Source organism: Schistocerca gregaria, chromosome 10 (assembly GCF_023897955.1).
Source record: "Schistocerca gregaria isolate iqSchGreg1 chromosome 10, iqSchGreg1.2, whole genome shotgun sequence".
Lineage (NCBI taxonomy): Eukaryota > Metazoa > Arthropoda > Insecta > Orthoptera > Acrididae > Schistocerca > Schistocerca gregaria.
Window position 1 is genome coordinate 77,600,956 of NC_064929.1, and position 18,958 is coordinate 77,619,913.

General features: G+C 42.7%; 1 protein-coding gene across 3 annotated transcripts in view; it reads left to right on the forward strand.

Annotated features, from left to right (window-relative positions):
- The window catches only part of LOC126293387 (F-box/LRR-repeat protein 7-like), a 162,913-nt gene that overhangs the window by 9,573 nt on the left and 134,382 nt on the right, over window positions 1-18,958 (forward strand). Inside the window, exon 1 of one of the 3 annotated variants that reach the window (XM_049986596.1) lies at window positions 7,086-7,728. The exons of 1 other annotated variant lie outside the window; for it this stretch is intronic. The gene's annotated coding sequence lies outside the window, so the exon portion shown is untranslated. Of the gene's footprint in view, window positions 1-7,085; window positions 7,729-18,958 lie in introns of those variants that run through there. One more of the 3 variants, XM_049986598.1, reaches the window with a different exon arrangement.

Sequence of the window (18,958 nt, forward strand, 5' to 3'; positions counted from 1 at the left end):
AGCCGTTGAACGGAATGGACAGTGTCTTGAAAGGGGGATATAAGATGAACATCAACAAAAGCAAAACGAGCATAATGGAATGTAGTCGAATTAAGTCGGGTGATTCCAAGGGAATTATATGGGGACCAAAAAACTGCTGATGGTCGAAGTAGAGGGGATATAAAATGTAGACTGGCAGTGGCAAGGAAAGTGTTTCTGAAGAAAAGAAATTTGTTAACATCGACTATAGATTTGTCAGGAGGTCGTTTCTGAAAGTACTTGTATGCAGTGTAGCTATGTATGGAAGTGAAGCGGGGAAGACAAATAGTTTAGACAAGAAGAGAATAGGCACGCGATAATACAAAACGAGCTGCCTTTTTTGCACCCTTTCGATGTCCTCCATCAATCCCACCTGGTAAGGAGCCCACACCGCGCAGCAATATTCTAACAGAGGACGAACGAGTGTAGTGTAAGCTGTCTCTTTAGTCGTCTTGTTGCATCTTCTAAGTGTCCTGCCAATGAAACGCAACCTTTGGCTCGCCTTCCCCACAATATTATCTATGTGGTCTTTCCAACTGAAGTTGTTCGTAATTTTAACACCCAGATACTTAGTTGAATTGACAGCCTTGAGAATTGTACTGTTTATCGAGTAATCGAAATCCAACGGACTTATTTTGGAACTCATGTGGATCACCTCACACTTTTCGTTATTTAGCGTCAACTGCCACCTGACACACCATACAGCGATCTTTTCTAAATCGCTTTGCAACTGATACTGGTCTTTGGATGACGTTACTTGACGGTAAATTACAGCATCATCTGCGAACAACCTAAGAGAACTGCTCAGATTGTCACCCATGTCATTTATATAGATCAGGAACAGCAGAGGTCCCAAGACGCTTCTCTGGGGAACACCTGATATCACTTCAGTTTTACTCGATGATTTGCCGTCTATTACTACGAACTGCGACCTTCCTGACAGGAAATCACGAATCCAGTCGCACAACTGAGACGATACCCCATAGGCCCGTAGCTTGATAAGAAGTCGCTTGTGTGGAACGGTGTCAAAAGCTTTCCGTAAATATAGAAGCACGGAATCAACTTGAGATCCCTTGTCGATAGCGACCATTACTTCGTGCGAATAAAGAGTTAGCTGCGTTGCACAAGAACTATGTTTTCTGAAACCATGCTGATTACGTATCAATAGATGGTTCCCTTCTAGGTGATTCATAATGTTTGAATACAGTATATGCTCCAAAATTCTACTGCAAACCGACGTCAGTGATATAGGTCTGTAGTTCGATGGATTACTCCTACTACCCTTGTTAAACACTGGTGCGACCTTCGCAATTTTCCAATCTGTAGGTACAGATCTATCGGTGAGCGAGCAGTTGTATATGATTGCTAAGTAGGGAGCTACTGTATCAGCGTAATCTGAAAGGAACCTAATCGGTATACAATCTGGACCTGAAGACTTGCCCATATCAAACGATTTGAGTTGCTTCGCAAACCCTAAGGTATCTACGAGGGTCGGTCAAAAAGTAAAACCTCCCATTTTTTTTCTACTTAAAAAAAATAAGTTAAGTGAAAAATTTGAATTTGGCGCCATTCCTCAAACCTACTTCTGCAATCCACTGCAGTAGTAACTTTCTGTGTCAACAGGTGGCAGCACAGCAGAAGTTTGTAAGATGGCCGACATCGATGTTCGTTTGAGACAGCGTTGTGTGATTGAATTCTTGAATGCAGAAGGTGAAACGCCCATACGCATTCATGAAAGACTGAAGAAGGTGTATGGTGTTGTGACAGTGGATGTCAGCACTGTTAGACGATGGGTTCGTCGTTGTAAGGAAGCTGAAGGGCAAACACCGTTGACTGACGAAAAGCGGAGCGGCAGGCCGGTGAGTGCAGTGACTCCACACAACATTCAGCAAGTTGATGACATCATTCGTGGTGACCGTCGGGTGACTGCAGATGAAGTGTGTCGCATTATTTCTCTTAGTAAAGGCAGTGTGATCACGATTATTAAACAATTGGGGTACTCAAAAGTTTGTGCACGGTGGGTTCCAAGAATGTTAACCGATCAGAATAAAGAGGCAAGGAAAACAATAGCCTCCCAACACTTGCAGCGCTTCCGTTTGGAGGGAGATGAGTTTCTGAAAAAAATTGTGACTGGGGACGAAACATGGGTGCATGTTTTTGAACCCGAATCAAAGAGGCAGTCAATGGAGTGGCATCACACAAGCTCACTGAGGAAGAAAAAATTCAAAACTGTGCGATCGGCAGGGAAAGTTATGGCAACAGTTTTCTGGGATACAGAGGGTGTGATTCTGGTTGATTTTTTGGAGCACGGATGCACAATAAATTCTGTTCAATACGTCACAACCCAAAAAACTTAAAGCACGTCTTCAGCGAGTTCGCCCAACAAAATCAATGGCAGATGTTCTTCTTTTGCATGACAATGCAAGACCACACACCAGTCGTCACACCTCTGACGAGATTGTCAAAATTGGATGGGAAGTTTTGCCTCATCCCCCATACAGCCCTGATCTGGCACCATCAGACTTCCATCTGTTCGGGCCACTAAAAGAAGCTCATCGTGGGATTCATTTTGAAGATGAGGAGGCCGTCAAAACATCCGTGCGTCAATGGCTTAGGAAGCAGAGCTGTGATTTTTACCGTGCTGGGATACATGCCCTTGTTCAAAGATGGACCAAAACTGTAGAGATGGGCGGAGATTACATTGAAAAATGACAAAATGATCCTCAATGTTGTGGTTTTCAACCTATGTAATTGCATTTAAATTTCCTGACAATTAAACGTAGAAAAAAAAATAGGAGGCATTACTTTTTGACTGACCCTCGTACTTCTAAGAAACTCATGCTACCCTCCAGGGTAGTTACTGTGCATTTAGTCTCAGGTTTTCTTCAAGGATTGGTCTTTTTCTCGTAAAGTAGATTGTAGCTGATTTCCCTGCGTTCAGTTGCATTTTATTTTGGCCACACCGTACTTCCACTAGGGACAGTTGCCGCTGCAGCCTTTTGATGTTAGTGAGGTGTCGTTTCAAGCTTGCGAAAAAAGCCGTGTCGCCAGCGAACTGGGCAATGTTTACTCCGGCTCCAGTGGGATATAGTTTGCGTAGATATTAAACAGGGTTTGCGAGAGGACTGATCCTTGGGGAATTCCTGCATTCAGCGGTCGTAAAACAATGGCGTTGAGAATAACATTATGATCCCCATTCCAAAGAAGTCAAATGCTACAAGATATGAAAATTATAGGACGCTCAGCCTAGTTACTCACGCCTCTAAAACAGTAACCTCAATTGTCGTAAAACGCATAGAACAAGAAGTCGAAGCTACACTCTCCTAAGAGCTGTTTGGATTCCGGAAATACAGAGGAACCAGAGAAGCAATATTTGCTCTAAAACTAATAATAGGGAAACGACTAGATAAGAACCTGAGAACATAGAAAGCTTTCGTAGATGTAGAGAGAGCCTTTGATAATGTTAAATGGGATAAGATGTTTGAGGTACTCAAAGTAGGAATAGGCTATAAAGGTAGAAAAATGATATGGAACCTGTACAAAAACGAGACAGCAGTTATCCGTCCGGTGCAGATACGGAAAGGTGTCCGACAAGGTTGCACACTATCCCCTGTTATCTTTAACATATACATTGAAGAGGCGCTGAAAAAAGTAAGGGAAAATTCACAGACAGGTGTAGTAATTCATGGCCAACGAATAGATATAAGATATGCCGATGATATAGCTGTCCTGGCTGAAAGTGAAGAAGATCTTGTAGTCCTACTGAATAGAATAGATAAAGGTATGGGGGAAGAATATAATATGAGAATTAATAAAGCAAAAACAAAAGTAATGGCATGCGACAAAAAAGATCAAGTGAAAGTCCAAGTTCAAAAAGTTGATAAATTTACTTATCTGGGCAGTAATATTACCAGGGATGAAGGAGAAAGGCAGAAGTGAGAAGTAGAATTGCTCAAGCAAAGGCTGCTTTTAACAAGAAGAAAAACATCTTAACATCTAAGAGCATCAGCCTTGAAATCAGGAAAAGACTTTTGAAATCATATGTGTGGAGTGTGGCATGCTATGGGTGTGAAACGTGGACTCTCGGGACAGAGGAAGACCAGAAGCGAAATTCTTTTGAAATATGGTGCTAGAGACGCATGATCAAAATAAAATGTATCGACAAGGTCACAAACGAAGTGGTTCTGGAAAGAGCAGGTGAGAAGAGTGCAATTTACTGGCCATCTACTAAGACATAAAGGACTCCTGAACACAATCACAGAAGGATATATCGAGGGAAGAAGATCAAGAGGAAGACCACGACTAAGGAACACTGATCAAATCGTGAAAGATGTGGGATGTGACACCTATAAAGAAATGAAGAGAAAAGCTGAAAAACGCACAGAATGGAGACAAGCTGCCATTGTAGCTGTTGCAAACCAGTCCTTGGATTGACCACTACAGAAGAAAGAAGAAGAAAAGCGGTCGTATGGATGAGTGTTTTCCGTCAATTTCGACCATGAAGTGTCTGTTGGTGAGGAAGCTGTCCATTATTTTGATGTAGGTGGCTGGGATGGTTGTCTGTCTTAAGAGTTTCCATATTAGGTTCTGATACCACACTTTGTCAAACGCTTTTTCCCAGTCAAGGAAGAAGGCGGCTGTTGAATTTTCGTAGTTCCTATTTTGGGAGATGTGTTGAGTTAACTGGAGTACTTGGAGCTCGGCGGAAACTATCCTTTGGAAGCCAAACTGTTCTGCCCAGATGGTGTTATCTCCAGTGAGGGCTTTTTGTATACGGTTTAGTATAACCCTATCAGGAATTTTCCCCATGTTTTGTAGGAGGCTTATTGGTCTATTGTTGGCTGGTAGGCTGGGGTTTTTGCCTGCATTCGGAATTGTTAGGTTATATAATGGTAAGACAGAGATTTAGGAACCAGGTTTTGAATTGTAAGACATTTCCAGGGGCAGATGTGGACTCTGACCACAATCTATTGGTTATGTACTGTACACTAAAACTGAAGAAACTGCAAAAAGATGGGAATTTATGGAGAGGGGGACATTGATAAACTTACTAAACCAGAGGTTGTAGAGAGTTTTAGGGAGAGCATAAGGGAACAAATGACAGGAATGGGTGAAAGAAATACAGTAGAAGAAGAATGGATAGCTTTGAGGGATGAAATAGTGAAGGCGATCAAGTAGGTAAAAAGACGATGGCTGGTAGAAATCCTTGGGTAACAGAAGATATATTGAATTTAATTGATGAAAGGAGAAAATATAAAAATGCAGTAAATGAAGCAGGCAAAAAGGAATACAAACATCTCAAAACTGAGATCGACAGGAAATGCAAAATGGCTAAGCAGGGATGGCTAGAGAACGAATGTAAGGATGTAGAGGCTTATGTCACTAGGGGTAAGATAGATACGGTCTACAGGAAAATTAAAGAGACCTTTGGAGATAAGAGAACCACTTGTACGAACATCAAGAGCTCAGATGGAAACCCAGTTCTAAGCAAAGAAGGGAAAGCAGAAAGGTGGAAGGAGTATATAGAGGATCTATACAAGGGCGATGTACTTGAGGACAATATTATGGAAATGGAAGAGGATGTAGATGGAAATGGGAGATAGGATACTGCGTGAAGAGTGTGACAGAGCGTTGAAAGACCTGAGTCAAATCAAGGCCCCCGGAGTAGACAACATTCCATTGGAACTACTGACGGCCTTGGGAGAGCCAGTCCTGACCAAACTCTACCATCTGGTGAGCAAGATGTATGAGACAGGCGAAATACCCTCAGACTTCAAGAAGAATATAATAATTCCAATCGCAAAGAAAGCAGGTGTTGACAGATGTGAAAATTGCCGAAACATCAGTTTAATAAGTCACAGCTGTAAAATACTAACGCGAATTCTTTTCAGGCGAATGGAAAAACTGGTAGAAGCTTTCCACAATGTTTATTGGAATACTATCTTTCAAATTCTGAAGGTGGCAGCGGTAAAATACAGGGAGAGAAAGGCTATTTACAATTTGTACAGAAACCAGATGGCAGTTATAAGAGTCGAGGGACATGAAAGAGAAACAGTGGTTGGGAAGGGAGTGAGACGGTTGTAGCCTCTCCCCGATATTCAATCTGTATACTGAGCAAGCAGTAAAGGAAACAAAAGAAAAATTCGGAGTAGGTATTAAAATCCAGGGAGAAGAAATAAAAACTTTGAGGTTCGCTGATGACATTGTAATTCTGTCAGAGACAGCAAAGGACTTGGAAGAGCAGTTGAATGGAATAGACAGTGTCTTGAAAGGAGGATATAAGATGAACATCAACAAAAGTAAAATGAGGATGATGGAATGTAGTCGAATTAAGTCGGGTGATGCCGAGGGAATTCGATTAGCAAATGAGTCACTTAAAGTAGTAAAGGAGTTTTGCTATTTGGGGAGCAAAATAACTGATGATGGTCGAAGTAGAGAGGATATAAAATGTAGACTGGCAATGGCAAGGAAACCGTTTCTGAAGAAGAGAAATTTGTTAACATCGAGTATAGATTTAAGTGTCAGGAAGTAGTTTCTCAAAGTATTTGTATGGAAGTGAAACAAGGACAATATATAGTTTGGACACGAAGACAATAGAAGCTTTCGAAATGTGGTGCTACAGAAGAATGCTGAAGATGAGATGGGTAGGTCACGTAACTAATGAAGAGGTATTGAATAGAATTGGGGGGAAGAGGAGTTTGTGGCGTAACTTGGCTAGAAGAAGGGATCGGTTGGTAGGACATGTCCTGAGGCATGAAGGGATCACAAATTTAGCATTTGAGGGCAGCGTGGAGGGTAAAAATCGTAGAGGGAGACCAAGAGATGAATACACTAAGCAGATTCAGAAGGATGTAGGTTGCAGCAGGTATTGTAAGATGAAGAAGCTTGCACAGGATAGAGTCGCATGGCGAGCTGCATCAAACCAGTCTCTGGACTGAAGACGACGACAACAACAACAACATTAGTTTCGCTTTCTTCCGTGCTATTGGGAAGTAATCAGCGCGCAGTAGCGGCGCGGGGAGCAAGGTCGTTGCTCGCCGCATATGGCGCGCCCTGCTGCCGGCATGTGGAACTATGCGGGCAGCCACGCTACGCGCACGTGATTTTGAGTTGCATTGCTGCGCGGATGCACATGCTGGTAAAGCACGTTCATGAAATGCACAGAACACGGCAGAATCAGTCCTTTATATATCACTACTCACTGTAGTGTCCTGGGAAAAAGGTTCTGAATAGCACTTGTGTTGTGTGACAAGTATCCCTCTAGCATTCATGTAAATTGTCACTGTTTATTCACTAGAGCCTTAACAGTTCACACAACTCATATGTGTCGCACTGTTACGAAATGGTTCCCGATCTGAATAACCACAACAAACGTGCCTCAACAGTGTTACGTATTTGGTGCGTTTGTATGGGTATTTTTAAGCAGGCATTTATTAGACGTCTCTGCTGACACATTTTATTCATCGCACTATAGTCAAATTGTGTGTGACTGCACTGTTTATGTGTTGTCGATAACGCATCGTCATAGCACCGTGTCTTTTAGCGAAATTAGTCACAGTTTTTGCCTTAAATGTAGCATGTCATTATGGTGCACTTCACTATCTTCGTTTGTGCGCGCGTAAAAGTGTTTCAATCGTTGAAGTAGGCCACAGGAAGAGGCTGGGAACGTTGGTTCATCCCCCGTAGACTGCTACACATCGTCCACAAACGGTAAGTCGAACCTGGTCGTTGTTAATCATCTCTTTCGCGTAATTATAAGTTGTTGTTGTGGTCTTCAGTCCTCAGACTGGTTTGGTGCAGCTATCCATGCTACTCTATCCTGTGCAAGCTTCTTCATCTCCCAGTACCTACTGCAACCTTCTGAATCTGCTTAGTGTATTCATCTCTTGGTCTCCCTCTACGATATTTACCCTCCACGCTGCGCTCCAATGCTAAATTTGTGATCCCTTGATGCCTCAAAACATGTCCTACTAACTGATCCCTTCTTCTAGTCAAGTTGTGCCACAAACTTCTCTTCTCCCCAATCCTATTCAGTACCTCCTCATTAGTTACATGATCTATCCACCTTATCTTCAGCATTCTTCTGTAACACCACATTTCGAAAGCTTCTATTCTCTTCTTGTCCAAACTATTTATCGTCCATGTTTCACTTCCATACATGGCTACACTCCATACAAATACTTTCAGAAACGACTTCCTGACACTTAAATCTATACTCGATGTTAACAAATTTCTCTTCTTCAGAAACGCTTTCCTTGCCATTGTCAGTCTACATTTTATATCCTCTCTACCTCGTAAACTCTTTTAAAAGTGCACATTTTGCACTCTTTTGAGTGTCCCATGTTCGCTTAATAGTCCACTTATCCTTGTGGCACTATTTGCGAAATATGTAAACAGTCACTTTTGCAAATTTACATCTTATTTACATGCGAATCCCTGCTACCTGAATACCAGAAATCGATATACTAAATACCTAACTATTTACTTGATATACACATCTTAAACACGTTTACATTGAATCTATGCCTGCATAGAAATGTGATGCTGCTATAGAATTTACTCCAGCAGTCTCGTTTAACATTTGTACTGAGAGGCTCACACGTGCAAGATCATTGTCAACACATATGAGGCCACGACCGTTCCATGTTTCCAAGTACAGGTGAAATTCCTATTCACACCAAAGGGAAAACGCCCGCAGAGATCAAAGCACGAGAGAGAAGAAAAGAGGAATCCAAAACCCGATATTCGTGGTCCTGAAATTAAAAGAAATGGTTCAAATGGCTCTGAGCACTATGGGATGTAACTTCTGAAGTCATCAGTCTCCTAGAACTTAGAACTACTTAAACCTAACTAACCTAAGGACATCACACACGTCCATGCCCGAGGCAGGATTCGAACCTGCGACCGTAGAAGTCGCGCTGTTCCTGACTGAAGCGCCGAGAACCGCTCGGCCACTCCGGCCGGCTGTGAAATTAAACCTGCCTCAAAAACCGTGTGTGTGTAAATAACTGTTAATACTACTTTTCTACAGTGTTATCTGTGTCATAAATTGTGTTCGCAGAAAAGTGCATGCAGATATATACGATAGACAAACATCAGTAAAAATGTAAATGCATAGAAGTTAATTAAATGCTTACTATGAGTCAAAACCTTACAGATATTATTAACATAGATCTGTGGATGTTATTATTTCTGTAGCACATTTCTGGTGGGGGAAATACGAGAATATGCTATTCATAGAGCAAAATTGTCAATAAGAAGTTTCCTAATAAAACATTCTTTAAATGAGTCAGAGATTCTTTAAATAGGAGTCAGTAACAGGACTACATAGTCAGAGATTTGGTTGTATAAATGATAGAAATAGCAGTACATCTTAATGTAGCTATTTAGATGCCAGATATTGACAGTTTCCTTAGTGGCAACATTCCTCAGATCATTTCAGTTCACGTTTATTTTCTGTAAGCAGTGTCTGAATGACACTTATTATCTGGGAATAAATATAAAATACACAAAGAGGAAACATGAGAAATACTTTACAGCTAATCACAGAAAATGAATACCAAAACTAGTAGTAATCTCTCCATGAGACTAGTATGGACATTTTATGCACTACTGTGCTCTCTCATTAATTAGTCAAATTCGTTTCATTTGTTTATGTACGACTTTACAGTCTCTGTTTGTTCTTTTTATAGTCCATATTCTGTTTATTTTAACAAGTATATGTCTGCAAAAGCCATAGGATATCATAGATGATGATAATAATAATAATAATAATAATAATAATAATAAGGAAAATAATACAAAATGCTGCATGCCCTTGTTTACGTGGATAAATATGAACTCTGTTCGACATTGTACATATTTCTTGATCATTTTAATGGTATAAGCCTGGATCTTCCGATACTCCGGGTAGGCAAGCAAGTAACAGGCTTCATGAGGAATATGTACAGTTTCGTATGGGTCGGTGTACAAAGTTTGCCACTTCTTGTTTTGCATTAAAACTAAAGATTTTGGATGTGATCTCAGGAGGATACGATCTCCGACATTATATTCTTGCACTTTTCCAAGCTTCTCATCGTAAGCACGCTTCTTAGTCTGTGTAGCTTTAACAGCAATAAACGCTCGTCTGATTCGTTCCTCTCTGGATAATTCATCATCAGAATATCTCGGCAGAAAACTGACCCATTCATTCCTCTCTTTAGTATCGAACATAACAGACGCTGGCGTAAGTTGCGTCGTCGTGTAGGGAAGATTGTTAATCACCTGTTCGAATGATGAAACAAACTCCACCCATTTGGTTTGTTTATTCGGTATATACCGGGTGATCAAAAAGTCAGTATAAATATGAAAACTTAATAAACCACGGAATAATGTAGATAGAGGGATAAAAATTGACACACATACTTGGAATGACATGGGGTTTTATTAGAACCGAAAAAAAACAAATTCCACAAAATGTCCGCCAGATGACGCTGGACAGCAAAACGTCAGTGACTGCGTATGACAATCGTATATAAACGGAGCTGTAATAAGAGAGAGAATCAGGTACGCCAGCAGTCGCAGCATGTTGACGTTACCTGAAAGGCGCTTTTAGTGAAGGTATTATCAGAATGGGGAATGTGCTAGTTCAGCGTTACGATCCTATCGCCATAGGAAGGGGTTAGAACGGGTAAAAGTCCGTTGACAAATGCAGCTGTGGCGAGAATGACTTCGAAGTTCGAAGCCACGGGTTGTTTAGACGATAGACCCCGTGGTGTGCGACCGAGCACAAGGCGTAATGCTGCTGAGACAGTTCAGGAAGAAATGGAGACCGTAGCGGGTTCGTTTATGCACGGGGAAGTCAGCGCTCGTGCAGTCGCACGTCGCACCGGCATTCCATACACTAATTTCTGGTTGGCACTGAGGCGTACCCTTCGATGCTATCCGTACAAAATCCATCGGCATCATGAACTATTAGCTGGCGATTTAGTGAAGCGGAGGGCATTTGCGGTGTAGGAGTTTTTTGAAAAGATGGCGGAAGATGATGATTTGTTGAGTAACGTGTTGTGGACCAACGAAGCTCATTTCACGCTCCGAAGGTCTGTCAACGCCCACAACTGCAGAATTTGGGCTACTGAACATCCTAGAACTGTCGTGAAAACTCCTTTGCACGACGAGAAAGTCACGGTATGGGTTGGATTTAACACATCTACCGTTATAGGGCCTTTTTTTCTTCGAGGAAATGCGTGATTCTGGTTTTGTAGCTGTTACCGTGACGGGTGAGAGGTACGCAGATATGTTACAGAATCGCATCATCCCCAGCCTGGCTGATAAACAGCTGCTGAAACGTACGATGTTTATGCAGGATGGCGCTCGACCCCATATTGCTAGACCCGTGAAAGATCTCTTGCGCGCGTCGTTTGGTGACGATCGTGTGCTCAGCCGCCACTTTCGTCATGCTTGGCCTCCCAGGTCCCCAGACCTCAGTCCGTGCGATTATTGGCTATTGGGTTACCTGAAGTCTCAAGTGTATCGTGATCGACCGACATGTCTAGGAATTCTGAAAGACAACATCCGACGCCAATGCCTCACCGTAACCCCAGGCATGCTTTACAGTGCTGTTCCAAACATTATTCCTCGACTACAGCTATTGTTGAGCAATATTGAGCATTTCCTGTAAAGAACATCATCTTTGCTTTTTCCTTTGAAGCGCCATCTGCCGGACAGTTTTTGAACTTTTGTATTTCGTTCGATTCTAATGAAAACCCATGTCATTACAAGCACGTTTGTCAATTTGTACCTTTCCATCTACATTATTCCGTGATTTATTCAGTTTCCAAATTTATACTAATCACCCGGTATGTTCGAATGAACCTATTGAATTCCCGGAAAATCCTTCCCGTGGGATTTGGTTCTGGATGCAAACTGCTTATGAATATGTGGCAGATACCATTTTCCTTTAAGAAGTTTCTCCATCTCTTGTCAGTGAAATTTGGTGCATTATCGGGCAGAATAGCATCTGGCTTCCCGAACCCGGGAAAGAAACCTCCTCGGATTCGGTTAATGATGGGCGCAGCTGTTGCTGACTTAGTGGCATAGAAACGTACACTGTTAAATAAGAGATCTACAAGGCGACAATGTATGTGACACCTCCATTCGTCTTGGGTTGGAGACCGGAGACGCCAATGGCCACCACCTCTCCTGGTTAATTGGTGATAATTGGATGCGGTGGTATTTTGTTCGAAAAAGTAGGCTTACTTCGCTGACAAACCTTACAGGTGCGAATTAATTTATGCCCGCACTGGTGTAGGTCCGGTATGTAACTGTACCCCAAAGTGGTCCTATGCGATACGGCAGTACCGTATCACGTTCCTTATACCTGTCCGGTACGCAGACACAACATGACTCTGGTTGTCTGCATTGGCGGTGGAAAAGCACTACGTTGTTGTTATTGTTGTTGTTGTGGTCTTTAGTCCTGAGACTGGTTTGATGCAGCTCTCCATGCTACTTTATCCTGTGCAAGCTTCTTCATCTCCCAGTACCTAGTGCAGCCTACATCCTTCTGCATCTGCTTAGTGTATTCATCTCTTGGTCTCCCTCTACGATTTTGACCTTCCACGCTGCCCTCCAGTACTGAATTTGTGATCCCTTGACGCCTCAGAACATGTCCTACCAACCGATCCCTTCTTCTAGTCAAGTTGTGTCACAAATTCCTCTTCTCCCCAACTCTAATCAATACCTCCTTATTAGTTACATGATCTACCCATCTAATCTTCAGCATTCGTCTGTAGCACCACATTTCGAAAGCTTCTATTCTCTACTTGTCCAAACTGTTTATCGTCCATGTTTCACTTCCATACATAGCTACACTCCATACAAATACTTTCAGAAACGACTTCCTGACACTTAAATCAATACTCGATGTTAACAAATTTCGATTCTTCAGAAACGCTTTCCTTGCCATTGCCAGTCTACATTTTGTATCCTCTCTACTTCGACCGTCATTAGTTATTTTTCTCCCCAAATAGCAAACTCCTTTACTACTTTAAGTGTCTCATTTCCTAATCTAATTCCCTCAGCATCACCCGATTTAATTTGACTACATTCCATTATCCTCGTTTTGCTTTTGTTGATGTTAATCTTATATCCTCCTTTCAAAACACTGTCCATTCCGTTCAGCTGCTCTTCCATGCCCTTTGCTGCCTCTGACAGAATTGCAATGTCATCGGCGAACCTCAAAGTTTTTATTTCTTCTCCATGGATTTTAATACCTACTCCAAATTTTTCTTTTGTTTCCTTCGCTGCTTGCTGAATATACAGATTGAATGAGGTCGGGGAGAGGCTACAACCCTGTCTCACTCCCTTCCCAACCACTGCTTCCCTTATGTCATTATGGACCGTAAAGTAGTGTGGCAGTTTGTGGTGTGGCCGCTTGACAAGCGTACGCTTCACTTGGGCCCACCTGTAATTAGAATCCTGTTAATTAGCCATGTTCTTACACATTTGTAAATAGTACTGGCGGAGTAAAGGGTCTTTTATCGACATAATTGTGAAATTAGACATTTATTCCACTAAGTCTGAATTCCAAGGTAAATCTCCCTACCACTTACATGCACAATCTCGTAACCATATTCCTGCTGTATAACAGTCCACCGCGCTAGCAACTGATGCAACAATTTGCACGTTCGGAGAAAACTAAGGGCCTGGGAGACACAATAAGCTTTGATATATTTACCAGAGATGTAATAATTAAATTGCTGAAAGACCACACAACGGCTAATTACTCTAACTCTGTAGTGGTGCGGGCCAATGTGGCCGAACAGTTCTAGGCGCTTCAGTCCTAAACAGCGCGGTTGCTACGGTCGCAGGTTCGAATCCTGCCTCGGGCATGGATGTGTACGATGTCCATAGCTCAGCTAGGTTTAAGTAGTTCTAAGTTCTAGGGGACTGACGACCTCAGATGTTAAGTCCTATAGTGTCCAGAGCCAATTCAGCCATCTAGTGGTGTAAGGTCTTTCACATTCAGTCAGGACTCGACTTGCAAAACTGATGATTTTGTACATTATCTTGCCTTCTATGTTGCCCTCCTGAAAGAGGCACGCGACGAAACCGGACCAGGAGGCATCAGTTGCTAAGCAGAAATGTGTCGGGGTGATGCAGGACGTTCGCTGATAACAAACTGTTCGATATTATGGAACGCCTGCTAGCATTTGCTCGACGAATGTCTAACTACATTCTTTTTCAGTAAATTTAAGAGATCAGGATCATTCATTGACTGATCGGGTATAAAACGGCGTAATAAATGATGCAAGTTCAAGAAAAGAGATGCTTTTTAGTAGTAGGTGCTGGAAAATTGTGAACTGCATCATCTTTTCTGAATCAGGTAGTATGCCCGTGGCAGAAACTATGCATCCCAGAAATTTCATCCGTAGCAAACTTTGATTTCTCTAAGTTGGCTGTTACACCAAACTCAGAACTTCTTGGACACCATATCTAGTACATCCTCCTACGTCGGCGTTGCAACTTGAAAATGGTCCACATACAATGTTACCCCATATAGCAATTCCGGCCCCAGGACCGTGTTCAGGACAGAGATAAACATTCCGGCACTTACCTTAATAGCAAAACCGTAAATTGGTGAGACATTCCAGCAAAGTTGAAAGCAGTATACTTTCTAGATTATTCTCCTAACTTGACTTACCAGTACGAAAGCTCATGTCGAGCGATGAAAAGTACTGTACCCAAGAAATTTTGCAATTCATAACATGTAAGCTTTCACGGCCGGCGTCTTCATTAATTAAAACTTCTGAGCTGAATTACCGTGGTCCATATATAAAACTGTTTCTCCTTCGTGACGTTTCGTTGCCTACTGCAGGCAACATCTTCAGAGGTCAGTCGGCGACATGCTGCTAGGCGCCGGAGGTCCCACTTATATAGAGCTCTTAGATGGCGCCACCACTCATCACGTGCTTTCGACTTTAAAACTGTCTCCGGCTAGTGCCATCTCTCTCGATTATAGGTAATCGATTGTCACTTCGTTGGTACAAAGTCGACCGCCATATCTTGTCTAGTTTTAATCCTTCTTTTTTATTAAAATTATTTTCGTGCTTGTAGACCTCTATAGCTTCTCTATACATGCGGGTATAATAATGTGAGGTCCTAGCTATCACGTTTGTCTCACTAAATTTTATTCCGTGATCACCGTCTTTGAAAACGTGTTCCGCTACAGCTGATTTGTCAATTTGTCCCAATCTACAGTTCAAGTGGAGACAATCTTTCAACCTACGAAGAAAATTAGTGAAAGTTTAAGATCGGTGAAAGTCGCACGACACTCCTTAGCTACCCCAGGTGTGTGTAAAATTCCGTATAGCTGTGGCATGGTTTATATTGAAACAACTAAAAGGAGCGTTAATACCCGCCTAACGGAACACAAAAGGGACTGTTGATTGGGAAAAATTGTCAAATCAGGTGTAGCGGAACGCGTTTTAAAAGACGGTGGTCACGAAATAAAATTTAGTGAGACAAACGTGATAGCTAGGACCTCACATTATTATTCCCGCATGTATAGGGAAGCTACACGGATCTACAAGCACGAAAATAATTTTAATAAAAAAGAAAGATTAAAACTAGACATGGTATGGCGATCGAGTCTGTACCAACGAAGTGACTATCGATTACCTATAATCGAGAGAGATGGCACTAGCCAGAGATAGTTTTAAAGTCGAAAGCACGTGACGAGTGGTGGCGCCATCTAAGCGTTCTATATAAGCGGGACCTCCAGCGCCTAGCAGTCAGTCGCCGACTCAGCTCTGAAGATGTTGCCTGCAGTAGGCAACGAAACGTCACGAAGGAGAAATAGTTTTATATATGGACCAAGGCAATTCAGGCCGGAAGTTTTAATTAATGAAATTTTGCAGTTGTTCGTGTAAGCTCTAGGGTGAAGTCCTCACTGGGACAATTATCTTGTTTCAAATAAGTTCCGAGAATGCGGCCAGGCCTTAAGAGAGGGCTGCAGTAGGGAGAGAAAGATGGTTCGATGATGCGCCACTGGATCATCTTACTAACCTATTTCACAGCCTCGCGTTTACACCGTCGGACGGAGTAGGCTACATGTGCAAAGGTGTTATGAAGGTATACTTCCATCCGTTATTCATATCCTTTTATGACAACACGCCTTTTGGAAAAGACCTGAATGTATCTCTCCAAAAGTAAACATAAATCCTCTCTTTGTTCATCCGACAAAGACATAGCCTCCTCCGACTTATTCTGAATGGCATAGTTTGCCATAGTGTTGGCGATCCTGCTCATAGGGTGTAGGCCTCGGTACCTAGAATGGTCTTGCACACATAGCATCCTTTTATTTATGATTTTCACTTGAATACCATCACACAGCTTCGTATACCGAACTTCAGTTTTCTCCAAGTTCAGAATTTTTAATTCTCCAGTCCTCAAACGACACTGACCGCGGGGAAGGTCGATAACTCCGAGACAGGACACCGTGAGGTCTCTCACGACGAGGAACGTCCGTCTATCGGCCCCACTCTCGCATTTAAAATCTACTTGTGCCTGTGACGTAACTCGTTGGCCTCCGGGAGCCAATAGCACACCGGATTCCACACAAATCAGAACCGGTAGCGTCGGTACTTTTCGTAGCGTCCGTACTTTTCGTAGCGTCCGTACTTTTCGTAGCGTCGGTACTTTTCGTAGCGTCCGTACTTTTCGTAGCGTCGGTGCTTTTCGTATCGTCCGTACTTTTCGTAGTGTCCGTACTTTTCGTAGTGTCCGTACTTTTCGTAGTGTCCGTACTTTTCGTAGTGTCCGTACTTTTCGTAGTGTCCGTACTTTTCGTAGTGTCCGTACTTTTCGTAGTGTCCGTACTTTTCGTAGCGTCCGTACTTTTCGTAGCGTCCGTACTTTTCGTAGCGTCCGTACTTTTCGTAGCGTCCGTACTTTTCGTAGCGTCCGTACTTTTCGTAGCGTCCGTACTTTTCGTAGCGTCCGTACTTTTCGTAGCGTCCGTACTTTTCGTAGCGTCCGTACTTTTCGTAGCGTCCGTACTTTTCGTAGCGGCGGTATCTTTTCGTAGCGTCGGTATCTTTTCGTAGCGTCGGTATCTTTTCGTAGCGTCGGTATCTTTTCGTGGCGTCGGTATCTTTTCGTAGCGTCGGTATCTTTTCGTGGCGTCGGTAATTTTCGTATCGTCGGTACTTTTCGTAGCGTCGGTACTTTTCGATGCTAAGTGATGGTGTGGAAAAACTTTGTTTCAATAACATTCGCGGTCGCACAAGTGTCAAAAATGAGTGTTGTAGGAATACCTCCTACTACAGCAGCATGTATAGATTCTCGATTCTGTTCGGAAGTTGTTCCATTATCTGTAATCGATTCCTGCCTCACGTACAGGTCGTCATTGTACGGGAGCGCACGCACATGCTCCAGCACAGTTCTCCACACATTCCGTTCCGCGCCTGCTATCAGGCAGCACGACAGAGCCGCACGTAGTGTGACGCTGGCGTCGTAGCTGAGGTTGGCACCTCTGCCATCTCGAGTACGCGCACATCTTGTCCGTCAGCACCGTCATCATTTTGATTCTGGCCGTGCGCGTTAAATTTACTACCTTGCCCCTGATAATTACGGTCCCGGTTGTTGTTGTTGTTGTTTCTATGACCGTTGCGGTTGCTCCAGGTATCGTACCCAGGGCGTTATCTGTTCTTACTCTTGCGCAGTCTTCGCGCATATGATTGCTTTCGTTGACTGTTTTCTTTACCCGTCACCGTCTGTTGGTGTACTGGAATGCCACGCACCACTGTTACGGTGTTGTTATGAAGATTGTTCCAGAGTCCGTTATGCCTATCATTCCGTGTTTCTTGGTACCTGTGACTACTTCTCACATCATCCTGTATCAAATCGATACTGTCAAGCACCAAAACGAAATGTTTCTAAATTATCTTCGGGTACAGCAATTAATTTTTCTCGGATATTGGGTGGCAACTTTGCCTTTAACAGTGAAATCTGAGCTGCTTAGACACAGCCGGAGTGGACTAACCGCTCACAGCGTTCGTTGGCCGTATGGCAGTCATTAAAATCACGCGTTATGCACGGACGTGCTGTCTGGAAACTGTTTACGGATCGGTTTAACAGATTTCAAGGACGCACTAGCGGCCGCTACAAATTCGAATATCAGTGATGTTTGATAGAAAGGTTGGCAGGAAAGGTTAAAGTTATTTAAACACTGATAAACAATAACAGTTATTCATATACCGACGATTCTCTTACATGGATGAATACTTTAAACATCTTGAAAATACCTTTGAATTACAAGAGTGGAGACATCAATCTCAGAAGAGAGCGAGTTAGACAAATGGTTTGTTCAAATGGCTGTGATCACTATGGGACTCAACATCTGAGGTCATCAGTCCCCTAGAGTGTGCGCTGATATGAAACTTCCTGGCAGATTAAAAGTGTGTGCCGGACCGAGACTCGAACTCGGGATCTCTGCCTTTCGCGGGCAAGTGCTCTACCATCTGAGCTTCCCAAGCACGACTCACGCCCCCTCCTCACAGCTGTACTTCTGCGGAGACGAGGTACTGGCAGAAGTAAAACTGCCCAGGCGTAGCAAGGCCGTTACTACGCCCGGAGGTGGTTGTTCTGCGTATTGATTTCTTAGGATCTATGCACCCAAATTGCGTGAAAATGTAATCCCATGTCAGTTCTAGTATAATATGTTTGTCCAATGAATATCCGTTTATCATCTGCATTTCTTCTTGGAGTACCAATTTTAATGGCCATCAGTGTACTATTGGCTGCATTTGCTCTTATAGGTACACTTTTGTTCATAAGTAACAGAGATTCTTCGACGAATTTTGCACAGCATTCAAACCATGCTTACATGTGTATGAAACTCTATAATTTATTTAATATCCGGCAAAATGAATGAGCTGTTTTAAAGTTCGTGTTTATAAAA